The following is a 7500-nucleotide window of genomic DNA, read 5'->3' as shown; positions in this document are numbered from 1 at the left end:
GAATGTCTGTGCATCTCGTACAGAAGACATAGATCGGTTTGAAGCACCGATTTATCATTCCTTCCTCACTGATCTGTTTCTCTAACATTTATATGCATGTGCATGTGTGCACACAACATACACACGTGCATAAATGTATATATATATATATATATATATATATCATCATCATCATCATCACCGTTTAACGTCCGCTTTCCATGCTAGCATGGATTGGATGATTTGACAGAGGACTGGCAAACCAGAAGGCTGCACCAGGCTCCAATCTGATCTTGCTGTAGAAACTCTACCAGATCAGATTGGAGGCTGGTGCAGCCTTCTGGCTTGCCAGTCCTCTGTCAAATTGTCCAACCCATGCTAGCATGGAAAACGGACGTTAAACAGTGATGATATATATATACACACATGCACAGGAATATACGTTCTTATGTGCGTGTGTATATGTTAGAAGCTTCCAGTTTTCATCTTCTAATATCAATAACAAAGCTTTAGCTAGTCAACCCATGGATGTGGCAGAAGAAAGGCACTTAACTGTGGTGCCATGCAGCAGGATTACATCCGGAGCTAGCATATGGTTATGAAGTGAACTTCTTTACCACATTGCTATGCCTACACACACACAAAAGCAAAAATATATTTTTCTATTGATTTTCGACATATTTGCCTCTTTTTAGAACTCCTTTGCTCTGCTCTCCATTTATGCTGCCACCACATCAACCTTTGGAAGTTCAAATTCAATGTTTAACATATTTGTCTGTTCCACTTGTCATAATCTCACCAGTGTTAAAAATTAAATCCTGGGTCGAGACAAATAAGACTCATAGTCAGGGACATAGTTTACTGTGAAGCTGGAATACTTTCCTGACAAGGAAAGCTTATGTAACCACATCAGAGAGTGATCATCAGTAATGACAGAGAGAGTTTAGAGAAGAGTTGCTATTGTTTAACTAGAGTATAGTGACAGAAAAGGCTAGATTAGATAGTGGTCCTAGAAGCCATTCAAAACTGCAGTTAGGAAAGGCATTGCATTTGATGTGCCAATTCAAGCATTTCTTTTATGCAACTATTGCTGGACTTAGGGCCAGTTAAGCAGCTTTGAGTGTGGTTTGGTCAACTTTTGTCCACTAGATAAACTTAGACTGATAGGTGGTTTAGTAGGCAGAGTTTTGTGTTATTTGTTAACCCTTTCGATAGCAACCTGGCTGAAACCAGCTCTGGCTCTGTAGTGCAAATGTTTTGTTTTCATAAATTTTGAATTAAAATCATCCACTAAAACTTAGTCACAATTTATGTTCAAAGTACCAGCTGAATGATAACTAAGTTATTTTATTAAATTCTTTGTTATATCTAAAATAATTGAAACAAACACAGAGCATCTCGAAATAAATATGGTAACGAAAGGGTTAAGGATGTGTTGAGTGTTTTGCATATAAGTATGGAATGAAATTGAAACTTTATTGCTATTGATGATGGATAAAATGATACATATTTTATTGTTGAAACAGTCACATATCTTCTGTATCAGATTCCTGATTCATGTGGTGCTTTTATATAGTGGCCTGAATCCACATGATTTGTGGGGAGCAATATGTGGGTTAGTAATGTCAAAAATGGTGAGGTGGGGTTAATGTTTGAGGAGTGCATATGAGGGTGATGGGTCTATGTGATGCTGCTTCAATTCAGATTTAATTGAGCTTTGTGTTTTCATGATTTTTTCCTAATTTCTTGATGATTATGTGTATTTGGCAGTATTATGCAATCTGGTAGCATGTCAGCTGAGCTATCTCGACTCGCTGTTCTCATATGGGTCGCACATAATAAAGTAAATATATGTACCTCTACAATTAATACACATAGCTCTATAAATATTGTATAAATGGGTTAGCTGGCAAACCCATCTTTGATTGCAAGCATGGCTGTGTGATTAAGAAGTTCGTTTCCCAACTGCATGATTTCAGGTTCAGTCCCACTGTTTGGTACCTTGGGCAAGTGTCTTCTATTATAGCCCTGGGCCAACTATACCCTTGTGAAATTATTTAATAGACAGTAACTGAAAAAGGAGGCATTATATATATATATATATATATATATATAAATATATGTGTGTGTGTGTCTGTTTACATCTGCTTGCTTATTCAAAAGTTAAGTTGTTCATGCAATGTTCTGACAGCATTTCTTTTATCAGTAGATTGCCTGCTCGCTTTCTGCCTTCTAAGTCTGTGGAATAAGACATTCCTTATTTAAAAACAGGCAAAGGCAAGCATCAGGAAGGGCATCTGGCTATAAAACAATACCTCAATAATCTATTCGTCCAAACCATGCTAGAATGGAAAACTCGATGTGGCAGAATTCTGCATACATGGGACAATTTTCAAGTGGCAACTAATTGTCTACCATAGTTCTGTTGTTTGGATGCATTGTTAACGAAACCTGTATTTTATTCAGTGAAATACTCACGGGGAAGTGGGGACATAGGTAATTTGGTGAAAATGCTAAATAATTTTACTTCAAAATTTGAGAAAGAAAGAAAATAAAACAAATTTTTAATTTAAAATGTACCATGAAATATAAAATTGAGACCAGTAATTAAAATTCAATGTTTGGTACAGAAAAAATTCTATTTGGGTTTAACCTGCTAAAATAGATAAAAATTTGCAAATTGTTTTGTTTACAGTAGGAGGGTAGGTAAAAACCACTTCTACAAAGTGTCTCACCTGGTTGTATGCTGTGTTGCTCGCATAATCATTTCAGTATTGATAGCCTAGTCTACTTCACTATAATCATCATCATCATCATAGGTAGTATTTTGTTATTATTAAATTCTCTGTGGCTTAGTTAAGTAAAAAGACTGGTGTGAGAAAGATGATTGAAATCAGAGAACTGATTCAAATGCTTGCAACAGACTGGACACATAGTGTCTGGTGGTGGTGGTGTTAGACTTGCTGACAAACTATGCCTACCTCTCAAGAACAGGTATACTTCTCTAAAATCTACCATAAAGCAGATATACATGTCTTTTGCTAGAAGAACTATACAGTAGAATTGAACATATAACGATGCAATTGTGAAGTGAAACATGTGGCCATGCTTGCCTCAATAATTTTGGGGGAAATATATACTAATTTTGCAAGCATCATACTCTCTAACAACCATTTTATCTTGCAATACTGAATTTTAATCATCCTGAATATGTAACTAGAAGAGGGACAAACATATGGGTGCTTGTGATTATGTGAGGCTATAGTCAATGGATTTTGTTGCAGTTAGTTTTTTTATCCTACCTGGTTTTATATGCCCTGAGATCTTTGATGGTAACTGGAGTGCAAGAGTGCAAATTGATAAAGTATGTTGAATGTTGAGATTCCAGAGAATTTGTTCAAGTAGCCTGGCACAGATGATCCTCTATATCATCATATATATATATATATATATATATATATATATATGTATACATACATACATATACATATATACATACATATATATATATATACATACATAAATATATATATATATAGATATATATATACATATACATGTATGTATATACACATACATAGATACATACATCAATATAATTATACATACACACATGCGCACACACACATACATAAATACATGCTCATGTGTATATATATATATATATACATATATGTGTGTATGTATATATACATACATAAACATGTATATGTGTATATACATATATTTAAAAGTCATGGAATTAGTGAATGTATTTACTTTTGGATTTTTCTTTGTAGGGTGACGCCAAAAGTCTTTCAGGAGAATCCAATAATTTTGAATAAATGTTTATTTATAATATTCTTGCTCTCCCTAATCTAATAAGGGACAATTGTAAATATGTGTGCTTCAGAGGATTCAAAAAATTTAATTTAAATAAACACTTTTTTTTTTAACAAAAAAATTATGTTTTTGAAATATTTGCTTTTTTTTTACACTCAGATAATTTATTTTCTTCTTTCTTCCTTGTTTCTTATCTTCCATTGTAGGAGACACCACAGAGTATGAGAGGACTACTGAAAAATCGTGCTCATAACTCAAATTACAACCCTAATTAAAAACTGCACTCTTAATTTTAAGTCATTGGTTCTGTATGCTGAATGTCATATTGCTGATGTAAAAGATTATATTGGAAAATTCATTTCATCATTATCCCCATCGTTTTACAGTCCATTTTTGCATCGGTTAGATAGTATTCATTGAAGCAGATGTTTTTACAACAAAATGATGCCAGTCCTTGCCTATTTTCAAGCAAAGAAGTATTTCCCCATGTCTGGACATGTTTTCATGGAAACAAAGAACATCTATGTTAGGATACACAAAAACACTGTATATCTGTGTGGATGTGTGTGCATAGATACATGCATTCCTACATACGTACGTAATTCATACACGCATGCATGTATGCATACATACATACACACTCACTCACACACACACATCATACACTCCTATCCATACACTTTTTGCAACTTTGCACAGGTATCACCAAAATTTTGCCAGAATTTGATGCAGATTCTCTGCTCAACTTTCACTGTCATGGTCAATGCAATGATCACACACTACATACGTTCCTTCCCAGCACTGCTGCAAACAGTGAAAGTGAGCTAGAATGTTTAAACTTAGTGCACATGCACAGCAGAGTTCAATGTCAGTCTGTGCCACGTGGCTTCACTCTGCATGCTTTAGCTTTGTTACTATGGCAACAGTCCGGATACTTATTGATCGGACCACATATATATATATATATATATAAACAATATGAGTATATGCATATGTATGTACATACCTTCATCTACATGTACATATAGATACATATCTGGGCACATGACGTTGCAAAAGAACATGGACAAAATGATAAACAAGGTACAACAAACAAGCAGGCCACATAGAGAACATATCCTTCATCAGCTGCCACCATTAAAACACCAGCGTTTCGAAGAGTTGTAGCCATTTTTAACGCGGCTGTCCATTCAAGCGGACTCTACTGTGAGGAAAGAGGAGATGGTAGGGGTTCACTCCCCTGCTCACAATTTTATCAGATGCAGCTGTGCATCATTAACCAGCTAAAGGAGATGTCCTCTTGGAGTCAAAAAATCGCAGTGGAGTCCACTCGAATAGACAGCCATGTTGAAGTGGCTACAAATATTACTTGTCAGTACAACCATTGCATTGATCTCTTCGAGAGATTTTAGCACTAGCATTTTTGCTTGATACATACATATATATATACTTATTTATATCTATATGTATATATATACTTATATATATATATACATATAGATCTAATCGACTGGCCCCTCATCCAAAATTTCAGGCTTGGTGCCTTGAGTAGAAAAGAATTCCATGATTTCTTGGTTTACACATATAACAAATTGTACATTCATCATCATCATTTGAACATATACTTTTCCATATTTGCATCAATCAGACACAATTCATTGAGGCAAACTTTTTACAGTTCTATATTTGAGAGATGAGGAATTATGTACTTTATTTACATTTGATGGATATTTGTCCTCATCTTGTTTGTTGTTAACACAATGTTTTGGCTGATATACTTTCCCGCCTTCATCAGGTGTCTTGGGGAATTGAACTCTTAACCACTGCCTGGAATATAGTGTAGTGGTTTAGAGCGCGGGTTACTAACCCCAAGATTCCGAGTTCGATTCCAGGCAGTGACCTGAATAATAATAATAATTACATTAAAAAATACCTTAGGAACGAGAACCCAGGTTCGAAATTTCCCCAAGACACCTGATGAAGGCTGGAGAGTACATGAGTTGAAATGTTGTGTAAACAACAAACAAGATGAGGATAAATAGCCGTCAAATATAATAAGATTTTTTACAGTCAGATACGTTTCCTGTTGCCAACTCTAGCCTGTTTCCAATATCTCCCCAAGGCTAGACATGTTTTCATGGAAGATTGGAAATGTATGACACAGTTTGCATGATAGTGATTCACGCCAGCAACTATCAAGACAAGAACACAAAAATATGCTACAGATTTCTTTCAGTTTCTATATCGATCTACTCATAAGGCTTCTTTGTCAGCCCAGGGCTATAGCAGAAAACACTTGCCCAAGTCGCCATACAGAGGGACTGAAACTGAAATCATGGGGTTATGAAGCAAACTTTTTAACCACACAGCCTTTCCAGGTATTATAGATAAGCATTTTAAAAAATATAATTGTTTCTCCTATTGATTATACATGTTAATAAATAACACAACTACATAATGGTGACCCGAGATGTAATATAGCAAAAGAAACTTCTCAGCAATGAAAACTGTGAGATTTGTTAGAAATAGCAGTCAGGTGCCATAAGTCTCTTTTTGTGAATGTAAGTATTTCGTGCAAAACAGCATATTTTTCATCGTTTTCCCTATCATCAGTTCTGTTCAGGCATCATTCGTCTATTGTTAGTCTTCGTCATTATTCATGTCAGTCAATTACAAGTGTAATGCTAATGGTGCCTGGCATCTATAAGCTTGCCTTGCATGCTGGGTCATCATCATTTTGTGGTTGTTTGGATGTAGGCTGTGTTCTATGCTAGTTCGGGTATTCAAGGGTCACCATTTTATAGTGTGTCTGTCGTCGGAGTTTCCATTTTGTAGTTGTTTATTACGAGGTATTCGGAAGTCGACATTTTCTATTTATGCTTATTTTTATGTGTGCTAAGAAGTTTGCTTATGGGTTTAGTCCTGTGTGGCATCTGTAGTAAGTGTCTTCTATGGGCCTCGGGCTGACCAATGCCGTGTGAGTGGATTTGATTGACGGAAACTGAAAGAAGCCCGTCGTATGTATGTGTGTGTATCTCTCTCTCCCCGACCCACCCCGCTTGGTAAACTTCATTTGTCTACATCCCCGTAACTTAGCGGTTCGGCAAAAATAAACGATAGAATAAGAGGGTCGATTTGTTCGACCAAAACCTTTCAAGACGATGCTTCAACATAGCTGCAGTCCAATGCCTGAAATAAGTAACTGAAAAAATTTTAAAAAAAAGATAAATTATTGTAACTTCAATTAGTTTCTGAAAACGGTAAATTATTATTATTTTTTTTTTTTACTTTAAATTTTCACACAAAGGATAATTATCCTCTTTATACAAATATTCAATGAGGGTTGGTGAAACGATTCTTCAGGTGATCCCGTAGTTTTAGATGCACTACGTCTGAATAAAAGACGGGATTATCAATCACAAATGAAACGTCTTTCATAATAGATCTACTCAATCAAGGCTAAAACAAGATTTTATGGTATGATTTGAATAGAATTTGGCTGTTATTTCTAGCGGATCGATTGACTGAGTAGGTAGAGGCACCATCATCGTTGGCTAGAAATGTTTAGGTCAACCGTGATTGCTGTCACAAGGCCAAACAGATCCATACACATACAACAGCACACAAGCCAAGCAAACAACGTCGCCATGCAGCTTGAGTGAGCTCTCTAACATAAGAGTAGCGAACAGCCAACGACGT

Source organism: Octopus bimaculoides, chromosome 20, assembly GCF_046866305.1.
Source record: "Octopus bimaculoides isolate indiv1 chromosome 20, ASM4686630v1, whole genome shotgun sequence".
In the NCBI taxonomy this organism is placed as follows: domain Eukaryota; kingdom Metazoa; phylum Mollusca; class Cephalopoda; order Octopoda; family Octopodidae; genus Octopus; species Octopus bimaculoides.
Note: the sequence above shows the minus strand (reverse complement) of the source record.